This window comes from Antechinus flavipes, chromosome 2 (genome assembly GCF_016432865.1).
Source record: "Antechinus flavipes isolate AdamAnt ecotype Samford, QLD, Australia chromosome 2, AdamAnt_v2, whole genome shotgun sequence".
Classification (NCBI taxonomy): Eukaryota; Metazoa; Chordata; class Mammalia; order Dasyuromorphia; family Dasyuridae; genus Antechinus; species Antechinus flavipes.
The window spans coordinates 52,049,686-52,065,344 of NC_067399.1; positions in this window are offsets into that span (position 1 = coordinate 52,049,686).

A 15,659-nucleotide genomic window follows, 5' to 3' on the forward strand; every position below is an offset into this window, starting at 1 on the left:
CCAGCAGATCTGTGAAGCAGCAGAACAATGTGAACATAATCCCTGAACCGAAGTCAGGAAGATGGTTCAAATTCCATCTCTGACCTGTATTAGTTGTGTGACCTTGGGCAAGTCAGTAAGGTTTCAAATCTGTAAGATGAAGGAGAAATACCTATAGGAACTACAATAAGGGGCAATATGATGTCATGAATAAAGGGGTGACTTTGGGGTTGGATAAATGGGTTCAAGCCCTACCTTTCCCATATAATATACTCATAATAAATGATTCTTGATTCATTATTCAACCAACCCTGGCAAGTCATTTCACTCTTAAGTGCTGCCAGGCAATTCTCTCAGACTCTAAGCCAAAATGTGCAGATTTCACCAGCAGAGAGAGTTTCCAAACTGGGAGTTCCCCACCCAATGAAGTTTTGATCAGGACCTCCTGACCAAAAAATCTATTATAAAGGCTTGTGGTAAGATTCACCTGACCTTCGCAAAATGTTTTGCAGAATTTAAAGTGCTACATGATAGCTGTCAGTTGTGATTTTTAACTCACAGGTTTATAGCTTTAGTGCTGGAGGGGATCTTAGATGCTATCATGGGCAATTCATATTTTACAAGTGAGAAATCTGAAGTACAGAGATGGAGTTTAGATGCAGAGCTAGAAGGACCCTTGGAGACCTCTGTGCCCAATTCCTTCATTTTACAGATGAAGAAACTGAAGTACATATTTAACATGTATAGGACTGCTTGCCATCTGGGAGAGGGGATGGAGGGAGGGAGGGGAAAAGTTGGAACAGAAGTGAGTGCAAAGGATAATGTTGTAAAAAATTACCCTGGCATGGGTTCTGTCAATAAAAAGTTATAATTATTAAAAAAAAAAAGAAACCGAGGCACAGAGGGGAATCTTAAATTGAGAGCTAGAAGGAGCCATCATGCCCAAGCCATTCATTTTACTGATGAAAAAATTGAGGCACAGAGAAGAGTCATAGATTCAGAGCCAGAGGGACCTTTGGAGGCCATCATGTCCATTCCCCTCCTTTTGCAGATGAATAAATTGAAGTACAGAGAGGACTCATAGATTCAGAGCTAGAAGGAGCCATCATATTCAACCCCTCTTTTTGCAAATGAAGAAACGGAGGCACAAAAGGGCCAAATGACTCGCTTAGGGTCCCACAGTTGGCAAATGTCTGAGATGTGGTTCGAACTCAGGTTTTCCTCCCTCTAAGCCACTGACTGCATCAACTCCCCTTCTAACTGGGGAAAGTGACTGCTCTGGATCACACGACTCACACAGCTAAATTGTAGGGAAATGGGAGTTGAATCCAATTCTTCTACGTCTGGATCCGATATTCTTTCCCTTACACGTCTCCATACTGCCCAAATTCACCTGGCTGGCCGCTCTTGCACTGTTTCAACGGCCGCACGAAGAATTGTTCAGGGAGCTGCCAAGCCAGGGCAGGGCCGCCTCGGGCTCCCAGCGGCAGCGGCGGCGCCAGGGGCAGCCCACCCTCCTCTCCCCTCTGCCCAAGAGAGCCACCTGCCGCAGCCCTAAAGTCTCAGAAACATCAGAAAGCGCCTGCGGCTCCTTTCCTCGGCCGCAGCCTCCTCCCCGAAACACGTGGAAACGCAGGCGGCAGCTGTTACTTTCCATTTTCATCCATTTCAATGATCACTTCCTTTCCGACATAATGAACTTTCATTTCGCTAGTCAAGCCCCAGCTGAATTGCTCTGGGCAGTAGCAGGACCAGACAGATCTTCTGTATTACACGTATCATATGAAAAACAGATGCCCCGATTATTGTTGCAAATCGGAGCTGACAGGGGGGACAGAAGGTTTACTTTCGGATTAAAGGAAGGCATGGACTCCTTCAAATGGGGCTACTGTCGGGAATCCCCGGTACAGAAGCTTATAATTGGGCATCCGGCAAGAGCCCACGCGGCCGGAGAGGCGCACAGAGGCCGCGGTCCCTGCCCTCGGTGGTTTCCAGTAGGGTTGCCCAGCTCCGGACTGACTCGGAGGCTGTTACCCGGGAAGCTGGTCTCGGGGTTCGCTTTCACATGTCTCCGGGGGCCTCAGGACGGATGGCTCCACAGCGGGTCCCCCTCCCCGGCCTGGCGTCGAGGTGCTCGCCGGCTCCGAGGCCGCGGCGTTTCACACCGTCTCCGAGTGGCCCGAGTTCCGGGTGGGGAAAAGGCTCTAATGAACTGTCAGGCCGAGCAAGCAGGCGACTGAGCAGCCGGGCTAATGTTTAGTGACAGCTGTAATTTACTAATCAATCAGAGAAATATATAGGCGCCGTGTACAGCTGACAAGGACTTTAATCCCTGGCTTGGCCAGCGCATTAACAGTGAAATCAAATGTCAGGCTTTATAAATTACCTGCCTGGGCAACGCCGGAGCCCCTTGGGAAAACCGGGGTGGTACAAGGAATGTCTTTGCAAACAGCCAAGTCTGGAGCCGGGAGGCAGCCATTCAAAGGATGTGGGCAACGGCGAAAAATAGGGCAGGAAATAAAGAGTCGCTGATCTGGAAGGGATCTTAGAACATGGAACATGGAACGGCAGAGCTGGAATAAAAGCTCTTTGATTGAGCTTTTATTATTATTATATTTTATTTGTAATATTATTTATTACATTTATAATTATATTTTATATTATTATTATTATTTGTCGTTCTCCGTATTTGTTTGCCAGGGATCGGCATATAGTGAGCACTTAATAGAGAGCTCCCTGAACAATATTGTTTATAATGGGCAATAATAGGCAACTCCCTGAACAATTCTTCGTGCAAGGGTGTCCAGCCAGGTGAATGTGTGCAGTATAGAGAGACATGTAATGGAAAGAATATTGGAACCGGAGGTAGAAGAATTGGATTAGAAACAAGCAATATGCTTGTTAATCACTGGAAGGTACTTGAACACTTAGAATTCTGGAGTTGAAAGGGTACTTAGAACCGGATATCAGAGCTGGAAGGCTACCTAGGGCAGGGAACACCAGAGGCAGGAGGAGCCATGAAGCACAGGATGTCAGAGCTGGGAGGGAACACTCAGTGTCAGAGCTGGGAGGAACCATAGAACTTAGGATGGTAGAGCTGGGAAGTAGCAGTAGAGACCATCTAAATCCACGACCCTCATTTCAGGGATAAAGGAGAGTCTTGGAAGTGGGTGGGAGGCAGGTTTGGTTTCCAGCCCCTCACAACATATGACTTCTGACAAGTCATCAATTCCACCCCATAGTTTAAGAGTAAAAAGTTCAGAGGCTAGGAGACTCAGGAACTTTTTCTCCAGAGGGGAGGAATGTCTGCTGACATTTGCTAGTCCTGTTACTCTGACCCCCTAACAGCTCTGAACTACACCTAATCCATTCAGTGGATTAGTAAAGAGGAATCTCTTGGTTAGTCTTTCATACTCACATTTGGCGATTGTTTCAGTAAGAATTGATTGAGCACCCACTGTTTACACAGCAATGGGTACCTGACCTCCTTTCTTGCTTCCCCTTCCACCCTGCACCCTCCTGATCAGACTGGTAATTGCTGCCTTTCACCCTATTGATTAGTGAGTTCATTATACCTGGGGTGGTGATTGTTGTGCTTCCTTCCGTAAGAGGATCACTGCAATACTTTCCTGCAATACCTCTTGCCTCTTCTTCCCTGGTCCTTTCCCACCTTTTCTAGAAGTGGACCATCAGTTATCTAATGCATGACTCCAAACACCATCCATCTCTGAGAACCCGCCCTTTCCTGAACCCCCTCCCCTATATATATTATAGGTGGCTGAATGTATATTGGAAAAGCCTGGGAGCTGAAGTCATGAAGCCTTGAGTTCAAATACTGCCTCAGATCCCTACTAACCATGTGGTCCTGATGGGGATAAAAATAGCATCTACCTCCCAGGGTTGGTACAAGGATAAACTAAGATGTTATTATCATTATCATTGCTATTACTTTTCCTCCTCCTCCTCCTCCTCCTCTTCCTCCTCCTCCTCCTCCTCCTCCTCCTCCTCCTCCTCGTCCTCTTTCTCCTCCTCTTTGTCCTTCTCCTCCTCCTCTTCCTTTCCCTCCTCCTTCTCCTCCTCATCTTTCTACTTCTTCTCCTTCTCTCCTCCTATTATTATTACCTTGAAGGAGGGATAGGATTTTGAACAGGGTTGGGTGTAGGGGTATTCCTACCGTACTACATTTCCCCTCACTTTGAGGTTTTTTGTACTTAAGAGTGTTTGCTTTTCTTTCTATCTTGTCATCTCAGCTAGAATTTTAAATTTCTCCAGGGCAAAAGGAAAGGAAATAGAGAAGGAAATAAGAATTTATATAGCACTTAACTGGGTGCCAGGCACTATGCTGAGCATTTTACAAATATAATCTCATTTGAAACATGTGAGGTGGGTCATATCATTATCCCTGTTAAACTGTTGAGGAAACTGAGTCAGGCACCGGTTAAGTGGCTTCTCACAGAGCTGGGAAAATACCAAATTTGAATTCAGATCTTCTTGCTATTTGGCCCAGAGCAGAGATCATAGAAGTTCAACTAAGGAAGAGGTTTAGAGATTGAATAGAGTCTCAGAAAGATGACAATCTAGAAAGAGCTGGGATTCCAACCCAGGGAGTTTCCTGTCTCATGCATTTCTTCTCTGTCTCCCATGTCTTACAATGGGCTTGTGATTATTAGTGACAGTGAGTCAGGGAAGACCTAAATTTAAATCTGGCCTCAGACGCTTATTAACTGTGAGGTCCTAGGCAAGCCTCTTAACCTGCTTCTGCCTCAATTTTCTCATCTGTAAAGTGGGGCTAATAAGGGAGCCTAATTCCTAAAATTGTTGTGAGGATCAAATAAAATATTATTTGTAAAGTACTTGTAAAGTACCCTTCCCATCCTTCTTTTCCTTTCCTCTGCTCACCAATTCATCCTGGCTGGCTGGCATTGGCTCCTCCCTAAGCTTCCTTTGTTTTCTTAGTTTATTTTTTATTTTATTTTATTTTACATCCCTTCCTTCTCATGTAGTATCTGAGTCAAGATTTGAACTCAGGTCTTGCTGAAGAAGCTAACGCTGGAGTCCCCCCTCCCTTCTCCAGCCCTGATTTATCTGTCTCCTCTGTGCCCAGCTGTCCCTGCCACAGCTGCCTTCTGCAAGCTCCTTAGGCCAGGTACAGAAGGCTACAAAGAAAGGTACAGGAGCATCCCTCGGGCGATGGGAGGAGGGGGTGGCACTAGGAGAGCCATTCCTTGGCAGAGTCATGCTTCAGCTCAGGACAGAAAAGCAATTTCAGGTGAAGGAGAGGCTAATGCTTCATCCTCATTTGCCTCTTTGACACCTAGAATTTGCTTGAATTCATTAACATTTGTTAGCAGCTCTAGCAGTGGCAGGAAGGTCAGTGTAAGGACATCTGGAAGCCACTGGCTCCCACTGGGGCTGGGGACCGGTGGGGGTGGGACGGGGAGGCTGCATTATTAAAGCATGCTGGGAGCTTGGAATGATCATTGGGATATCATGGAGTTCCAATAGGCTCACCAAGTTTGGGGATGAAAACTTTCAAAGCCACTTCTCCCAGTACCCTGACATACACCCTCATTGACTGGGATCATGAATAATAATTCCAAAAATACTATTCTCTTTTGTGCGAATTTTACTTCTGCTTTTGTCTCATTTAATCCTGACAAAAGCTTTTATGAGCCAGGCAGGGGAGGGAATATTGTCCCCATTTTACCCATGGAGAAAATGAGGCTCAGAATATCATGGGGTCATAAGTTCCGAGCTGGAAGATTTCATCTAGTCCAGTCTTCTCATGAGAAAGATGAAGAGATTGCTCAGAGAGATCAAGACTCTTGGTCACATAATTAGTAACTGGCAAAACTGAGATTTGAACCAATTCTGATGATTCTACTACATCCTAATGTCTGCTTTGGTCTATACACTTCACCATGATGATTGGATGGTGAGAACCAACATTCACTGTCACGGCTGAGAGCCACAGGATCATAGATTTGGGTCTAAAAGAAATTTCTGAGGTTATCTAGTACAAGCTCTTCTTTTTACAGATGAGTAAACTGAGGCCCGTAGAGATTTAAGTGACCTATCCAAAATCATACAGGAAATAAATGTCCGAGGCAGTAAAGTGCTCTGGTTCCACTGCATCAGGATGCTGCAAAACTTCACCTGTTCACCCCAGCTGGCTGTTACTGGCCCTTCCCTAAGCTTCCTTTGTTTTCTTAGTTTATTTTTATTTTTTTTTTGGGGGGGGGATTATGTGTATGAGGCAATTGGGGTTAAGGGGGTCACACAGCTAGGAAGTGTTAAGTATCCAAGACCAGATTTGAACCTAGGTCCTCCTGACTTCAGGGCCGGGGCTCTACCCACTGCGCCACAAGTTGCCCCACTTCTTTTGTTTTCAAAGTCTCGGCCATGAGCTTGGTCACAAGGAGACAGACTCAAAACATACAAGCCAATGGAAGATGTGCTTCTCCCAGAGTCCCCTGGAGGCTTTAATTACTCCCTGGGTACCAGTCCCGCATAAACACAGCATGAATATCCAAGAAAAGCACACAAAATACAGAGAGCTCTTCCCACAGTTAAATGTAGCTTCCCCAGCCTGGATGTAGCCATCTCAGACAGCAATCTGAGCCCGGGACTGGCGCTGCTTCTGAACAAAAACACCAAGAGACTAAACTGGCCTTGGACTTCCTCACTTTCCCCTTTACAATACACATCCCCCCCTCCCCTCCCCAGGGGAAAATAATAACAGATGGTGGACCCAAAGAAAGGGTCCATGCTTTTGTTCCTCTCTCTGTCTGGTACCAACTGCCTTAAGACCTGGCTTGTGAGTCTGCCACGAGCGTGGGCTGATATATATTTGGGATTTGTTTATAGTCCTGGGGCAATATGACAGTCAACCATGGTTTTTGAGGAGGTGTGCTGTTCTTTTGGGCCCCTTGACCCAGATAGTCATGGAAAGCCTGCACAGATCCCACCTGAACTGCCTTTCCTTTCTATGCTTTGATACATATCCATTCTTACTCTTTTCTTTTCTTCCTTCCTCTCCTTCTCCATCCTTGTTTTGATATAAACCCATTCTTATTCTTTTCTTTTCTTTCTTTCCTTCTTTCCTTCCCTCTCTCCCTTCCTTCCTTCTTCCTTCTCTCTTTTTCTGTCCGTTCCTTCCTTCCTTCCTTCCTTCCTTCCTTCCTTCCTTCCTTCCTTCCTTCCTTCCTTCCTTCCTTCCTTCCTTCTTCCTTCTCTCTCTTTCCCTCCCTCCCTCCTTTCTTTCTTTCTTTCTTTCTTTCTTTCTTTCTTCTTTCTTTCTTTCTTTCTTTCTTTCTTTCTTTCTTTCTTCTTTCTTTCTTTCCTTCCTTCCTTCCTTCCTTCCTTCCTTCCTTCCTTCCTTCCTTCCTTCCTTCTTCCTTCTCTCTCTTTCTGTCCCTTCCTTCCTTCCTCCCTCCCTCCCTCCCTCCCTTCCTTCTTTCCTTCCTTTCTTCCTTCTCCTAATTCCCCCCTCTCCAGAAAATACAAAGATTTATCCTGGTGGAGAGAAAAGGAAGGGAATATAATATAGGGCTAAGAGTGTGAGTAAAGATCCAAAGGCATGAATGATGTGGGTGAACAACAGGATGTGGGTGGCAAGGTAGGGAAACAGATGGCTATAAGGCTGGAGGAATAGGATGAGCTATAAGGGTTTTATATACTTGGTAGGGGAACCTGAACTTTATCTCAGTGGAGGGAGATGTGTCTTTAGAGATTTAGATCCAACTACTTTGTCTCATGCAGTTGTAGGTACATCTTTGTAGGAGGAAGGGCTTGGTTAGCCCACGTACGCACTCTTCATTGTGTCCTCCTTCCCTCCTTCTTCTTCCCTTCCATATATGGTTGCAGGAAGGGAAGAGTTCAAAGTCATTTTTAGTCCCCGGAGGGGTAGAAGGGATTGTGTGTATTTGACTGTTGCCATCAGTAGCAAATGAAGTAATATATGAAAAGTGCCTTAAACTCTTTGTAAGGGCTAGCTATAGTTATCAGGGAGCTCCCAACATTCTCCTTACTCTTCCTTGTCTCCCCTGCCCTGTGCCTGATGAGGGGGGACATTGAGGGATCTCGGGAAGCAGGTGATGCTATCTAATAGCTCTTCCTGACTCGACGGATGTGAATGATCCTATCGTATCCCAACTACAATGAAGGACTGGGAAGGTGTTAAGGGGACTGTCTTAAGCAAGCCAGTGATTTTCCCAAGGACAGATGTGTCCTGGAGATGAACATCTGGCTGGGTTATGTGGTACTATTGAAACCAGTTTGGCTACCTGAATTCTGGGCTGCTCTTTCAAGAGGGAGACCAGCCATGGAAGATGTCTAGACACAGACACCCAGGCAGAGAACAAGACCGAGGTGTTGTACAATAGAGTGTAATGGAAAAACCACTAGAAGGGAAAAGGCTGGTGGTGAGGAGAACTGGATTGCAATCCCGATTTCCCCTAAAATTCACTGGATGGTCTTGGACAAATTGCTTTTCTTGTCTGGAGTCCAGTGTTCATGGATGAAGAATAAGGAGATTAAGTGAGTTTTTTTAAGCCTATTGAAAGTCATCAGGATCATAAAACGTGGAATTCAACAGGACAAGTAACAACACAGATGAGTTCTAATAGGATAAAGTTCAACAGGGAGAAAACATGGTAAAGCGAGTTAGGGAACACCTAGCTGCATGCAATTATGGCTAAAAACCAAGCTGAGTGTACTAGTGGAACCCAAAACAACAACTTTTGCAAGCATATTTTGAGAATGCATTAAGCAAGTAAGATAATGTTTAGCAAGTTATTACATAGCATTCTGCAAACTTTAAAATATTTTACATATTTGAGCCTTAAGACAACCCTGTGAGATAGGTGCTGCTATTATTATTATTATTATTATTATTATTATTTTTGCTGAGGCAACTGGGGTTAAGTGACTTGCCCAGGCTCCACAGCTAGGAAGTGTTAAATGTCTTAGACCAGATTTTAACTCAGGTCCTCCTGACTTCAGGGCTGGTGCTCTATCTACTGTGTCACCTAGCTGCCCCTATAAGTGCTATTATTAGCCCCATTTTACAGATGAGGAAATGGAGGCTGAGAAGAAAAATGATTAGCTCAGGGTCTTATTGTAGTTCAGTTGTTTTTCAGTCATGTCTGACTCTTTGTGACCCCATTTGGGGTTTTCTTGGCAAAGATACTGGAATTTTCTTTTCTTTTCCAGCTCATTTTTCAGATGGGAAAACTGAGGCAAATGTGGTGAAATGACATGGCCAAAGTCATAAGCTAGGAAATGCAGATTTTGACTGGGGAACAAGATTTACATAACCAATAAAGGGATTATATATATGATATATATGTATACCAGACTATAACTGCATATGGATTATATCTGTGTGTGTCTATATATATCAGACTATAACTGATCTAAGGATAGAAAGAATAAATGCTACTGCATATGGATTATATCTGTATGTATATATATATATCTATCAAACTATAATTGAGATAAAGATAGAAAGAATAAAAGCTACTGCAATTTGGGCTGATGCATTATAAGGTCATAAGATGAAAAGAAAGCTTGAGAAATAGACCTGAGAGTTTTCAAGTCGCCATTCCACATTTGTACAATGAAAGGACTGGATGAGATGAAGGTACCAGCAATAGATAGGGAGAATGGCCTGCTAATTGCGTTGTGTGACTTTAAGCCTCCTTGATGATGGTGGAGAGGTGCAGATGATGCTGTATCCCTTGAGTATGCTTTTAAGAGGAAGGGAGGAACTTTCCCTGATAGCTCAAATGCTGCATGGTGGCAAAGTGGGGGAGTTGAGGCAATGAGGGGGGCGAGTAGCGCGAAGGACCTTGACAGAGCTAGAGGCTTCTGTGTGTGAGAGAGGGCCACTTTAGGCAATACCTCTCCCCCTCCTAACATAATTCTTTAAATATGGCAGGAAGGAACATACGCGAGTGGCCAACATCTGGTTTTCTGAGTGCGGAACAGAGCACACGGGATGGAGGGGAATGAGCAGAGGTGGCAGAAATGTGCTGTTCGTTCTCCTCAATTTCTCCGCCTTTGACTTTGACAAAAAACCAAACAATAAAAAATCCACCCGAAATTCCTCGTTGCGGCCAATCTGGGCTTTCCCGATGCCAGAGCTAAATCTTAAATGGGGACGTTTTTCTTAATAGGTCGTTTAGTATGTAGGTAGTAAGTAGGCAACTGGGTTGATGTTTCCTCTGTCTTCTGTTTATTCCCTCTCTGGCATTTCCTCTCCTGTTCAGGAGGGAGTGCAGAGAATCTGGAATTTAGCAAAAGCTCTCGTCCCTTCAGCTCCACACAACGGAGAAGTCTGGACTTGGAGCTACTTGTCAAAAAAACCGGTAAATATCAAAGTTATGTCTCAAAAATCCAGACCAGGGTTTAGGTTCCTTGCATCTGGAGATGGGAAAAAAAAAACTAATTCACAACAAGGGCATGTGCTAAAGCCAATTTACCTCCTGAGTAAAGTAAGTCAGAGAATAAACCTTCCTTTCCCTAACTCCATCACATATACTCCCTAAGGCAAACCATGACTTGGACGGGATATCAAGCTTGTTGAACAGGACCTCTTCAAGAAAACTTTTAAAGATAAATATTTATGAAGAATTGGAAATAGGCTAAGTGGGTATGGAAATAAAATCACCCTCCCTGAATCCCACTAGCCGGGGAAATCTATCCTGCCCGTTCACACGGAGGAGACGTCCAGCGAATGCAGGATTTGCCTCAGAAGAGATGGAGGTTCAAAGGCTGACTCTGATATTTTCCATCTCTGTGACTATGGGCAATTCGCTTCCCACTGTGGCTCTCAGTTTTCCTACTCGGTGAAAAGGGAATAATAAAACTTGTATTCCCTACCTCATAGGAATATGAGGAGAGAACCTTATTAAATGTAGAGTTTCATTCCACCATGAATGCACTGTTAATGGAGCCATGAATTAGTCCAGTCATTCTGGCAAGCGATTTGGAACCAGGCCCAAAATATTACTAAACTGTGCATACCCTTTGACCCAGCAATACCACTACCAGGCCTACACCCCAAAGAGATCAAAGCAGAAGGAAAAGGAACCATATGTGCAAAATTATTTATAGCAGCTCTTTTCATGGTAGCAGAGAATTGGAAACTAAGGGGGTGCCATCAACTGGGGAATGGCTGAAGCAAATTATCGTCTGTGAATATAATGGAGCGAAACAAACACGTTTAGAGGAAAAGGGTTTACAGTGACAAAGCTGAAAAGACAAATAGCTTTGAAAGACCTGAGGAGGCTGACCGATTCCGGAATCACCTCATGATTTCAGGGGACCCATGATGAAGAATGAAAGAGAAGGTCTCAATGTCAACGACGCAGGAATATTTTCTGGCATGACCGATGTAGGGAATTCATTTTATTTGACTGTGGATATTTGTTCCATGGTTTTGTTTTTATTTTTTCTTTCTCAATGTGAAGGAGAGGGAAGGAGGAGGGGAAAAGAAAACGTGAGGAAAGGGGAGAAGAAGGGAGAAAGAACAGAGAGAGTCACTTGTTAATTGAAAATATAAATTTAGTTAAAAACAAATAAAATGTACAAAAGGAAATGAAAATGAGAATGAAATGTTTAACAGAAGGCAGAATAGGAATGGCATAATTGGGGTATAAAACAAGTACAATAGAGGCTGAAAAAGACCTCCTGAAGAAGCAGCATTTGAGTGGGGTCTGAAGGATAAGAAAAAAACAAACAGTGTTCTGTGGGAAAATCTTTGCAGGGCAGGCTGGTCAGAGGTTTAGAGGATATATTTATAAGCTCTTTGACAACCACACAAAAGAATTCCAGATTCCCTGTACTCCCTCCTGAATATATATATATATATATATATATTCTGAGAGATTTTATATATATATTCTGAGATATTATATATATATAGTGGCTCAGTAGAGAAAGTGACAGATTTGACGTCAGGATGAATTGAGTTCGAATCTTCCCTTAGAAACTGACTAGCCATAAGATTCTAGTCAAGTCATTTGACTTCTCTTGGTCTCAGTTGCTTCATCTATAAAGTGGGCATAATAACAGCCCTTACTTCCAAAGGCTGTTGTGACTCTCAAAAGAGATAATGCATCTTGCAAACCTTAAAGCACTGTGTAAATGATACGATATTCTGATTACCTTACAACAGTGATTCCAGTACTTCTACCCAGATATCAGTCAGGATTCATTGACAAGCCTCTGATCTCATCTATAAAATGAAACTGGGGGTGGGAGTGGGGTTGATGAAATTAAAAGTCCCTTTAAAGCTCTGATTGTTTATGAATCTACAAACTGTCTACCTCTGAACACTAAATATCTGATAGGAAATAAAGTCTCCTTTGGAGGTTACAATCTGGGCTTTCAGGACTCCATTAGAAAGCCGTGCAACTCAGTCTCATAGACTCTAGAACTGCAAGCTTTAATTTTTTGTGTGTATCTTGGACCCCTTTAGTCACAGTCTAAGTCTTTTCAGGCATAAAATAAAATATGCAAGATTACAAAGGAAGCAAATTAAATTAACCTAAGAGTTAATAATCTAACAAGTTTACACAATCTAGATAAAGGATCCTGAATTTATTGATCTAGAACTGGGAAATCACCTACTCTGACTTAAGTCATGAAGGGGCAAATCCTTGTGGAGATGGAACCCGCTTTTCTCATCACTACAAGCAACGACTGCTGACCAGTGGCCGCCAACAAATGGATGGATACAGGATCCTGGGAACGGGCAGCATCCGCTAGACCACCAGTCTCAGACACAACAGCCCTCATCCAGGGAAGCAGCTCTGCCACCAAGTGCTATCTGCAGACCAGGCGGGTCAGCCATCTCAAGCAGCAAAGCATGCTTAGGGACAACAGGACCACGAGTCAGGTCACTACCAGCACCTCCCCTCAGCCCTGATGTAGAGATCCTAGGTCTGAGAGCCTTGGGCAGAGCAGGGCTCTGGCAGAACCCTTGGTCATCATGCCGGGAAGCATCTGGGGAGGGACCGCCAGGAAGCTGCTCCTGCAAGGGCTACACTGACTGAGGTACCAGAAAAAGAGCATTCTCACTCCCTAAAATGGTTCTGTCAAATAGTTCAACATTGGCAAATGCTATCATTGTATTAGCAGAAATGACATGAAAGAAGGAGGGTTAATGTTGACTTTGCTGCTGTCCCCGTGCACCAGGGGCCTTTTTCACTTGACTTATGGCTGAAACTCCTATATGTGTGGTCTCTGCCACTAGAATATGAACTCTGTCAGCCAGGGAGAGGAGGATGGGGACGTGCAGGTGACATACTTCATTTTCTATTCGTATTCCCAGCTCTTTGCAGAGCATTCTGCCCATATTAAATGCTTTCATTCATTCATTCATCCACTGATTCATTCATTTACTCATTCATTCATATTCTGTCCACAAAGGAGAAGTGGTCATTTAACCCTGGCTTGAAGACTTCCAATAAGTCACTGTCCTTTGAAGAAAACCAAAATCACCCACCATGTTTGGCAGTTCTTCCTTACAGACTTTTGAAATCGTCCCAAATAGAGTTGGGAACATCTTGCTTTTGGTCCCAGATCTGAGCCCACTTGTGAGGGCCCTGGGCTTGCTCATGGCTTCAGGACCCTTCCTGCTCAGACTTAAGTTCTTGTCTCTGTGATACAGAGCCCCCACCTCTGCCAGTCTTGGGGGGTAAAGACGAGAAAATCCACCTGATCTGGAGCCAGAGAACCTCACATTTAAATTTCAGCTCAGCCATGTGGCTGATGCTGGGCAAAGTCTTTTATTTATTTTTTTTTTTTGGGGGGTAGTTTCCATGGTAGTGGGGGGGATAAGTAGATTAGATGATATCAGAAGTGATTTCCAGCTCTATTTTATGTTCTAATGAATTACTTGCACACCTGTCTATTCTCCTCCAATCCTAGAATATACTTCCCCCTTACTTCTTCCTCCTTCAAGAATGCACAAATCCCACCTTCTGCAGGAGAACTTTTCCCAGTGGCTAGTGTCTTTCTTTCTGAGATCACCTTCTATCTTCTCCATATATTTTGTATATGTTCCTAACCATTATTATAATTATTATTATTTTTGCTGAGGCAATTGGGTTAAGTGACTTGCCCAGGGTCACACAACTAGGCAGTGCTAAGTGTCTCAGCTAAGTGTCTGAGACCAGATTTGAACTCAGGTCCTTCTGACTTCAGGGCTGGTGCTCTATCTCTCTAGCTGCCCACTGTTCCTAATTATTTACGTGTTGTCTCCCCCCAGTAGCACATAAGCTCCTTGAGGACAGACAGGGACAGTCTTTGTCCTATTTGTGGATCCCCACACTTAGCACTTAGCCTGACATGTAGCAAGCTCTACTTAAATGCTTGTTAAGCCTCATGGCTTGGTGAAGGTCCGCTTTTTCCTTTGATTCCCATGCTCCAAGCTTGACAAAAAGTCCAACCCTTCCACTATGACCATTCTCTTCAATAAAAAGTTGGGAATTAATGGCGGAACTTTTGGAGACCTCTTAATGCCCTGCATTAATAACTCATTATTAGTATCTATACATGTGATGATAAAAGTTTTCCAATCTACTTATGCACCTAGAGGCCAACCCAGATTTTAATGAGAATCTACTTACGGAGCCTCTGACTAGTAACCATTAGTTATTCTGGATTTTGTTTGAATACATTCAATCGGTTTTTCTGATCTGTAACTGGGCACTGGATCAAGATGGCTCTAGAGGAAAATGGCAGGCTGGTGACGTTACACAGTCCTCCCTCACTCAAATCCAATTTATCTGCAAGCCATGGCAACCTCTCCCTGATATCACGGTCCTCTCAAACTACAATAACGACAACAACAGAAAACGAACACATTCAGTGATCAGAGAGGTCATTACTGGAGAAGACTGTCCATTCCCCTTTGGAGCATCTTTATTAGGAAGCTTTTCCTTACATCAAAACAAAATCTGCTTTTTAAACCTCTTCCTGGTTCATCCTTCAGACCAATCTCCTATTTTTATAACAATCTTTTACTTTAAAATTTTTTAAAATATATATTTCCATATTAAAATATATATTTCCATTTCTTAAATCATCATAGTTATTCCAAGGACCTCTCTCTTCCCCTTCCCAGACAGTCATTCCTCATGACAAGGGATTTTTTTTTAAGGAAAAAACAAAGTCAGCACAGCTAATCAATACATTAAAAAAGTCTAAAAACCTGTGCAATGTGTGACACCTTGTGGATAAAGGGGGAGGGTTGGAAATGTAGGATGATATTTCAAAAGCTTGCAGACAGATGGCCAACCTTTCCCCTAAGGCTTCTCTTCACATTCCAGATTCCCTCACTGGTCAGCTTTTCAATTCTCTCTTTCACATCCTTACTAAACCTTTTCTAGAATTCAGCTCCCAGAACTGGATATAACCTAGCTGAAGTCTGATCGGGACTTCAATCAGTTCTTGGGTGATCACAGACATCTGCCATCCTAACTCACACTCCTCCCTGTCTAAAAGCTGCACGTGTGCAATGGCGTGGCAATGGCCTAGTGTCCTGTTCCCACCACTTAGCCTAAAAAAGCAGAGGTAGCTGTTGAATACTGTATAATGGTAGTCACTGGCCCTGGAGTGAGGGAGATCAGATTTCATTGATCCTACAGTTAAGTTTCTTCAACTGTAAA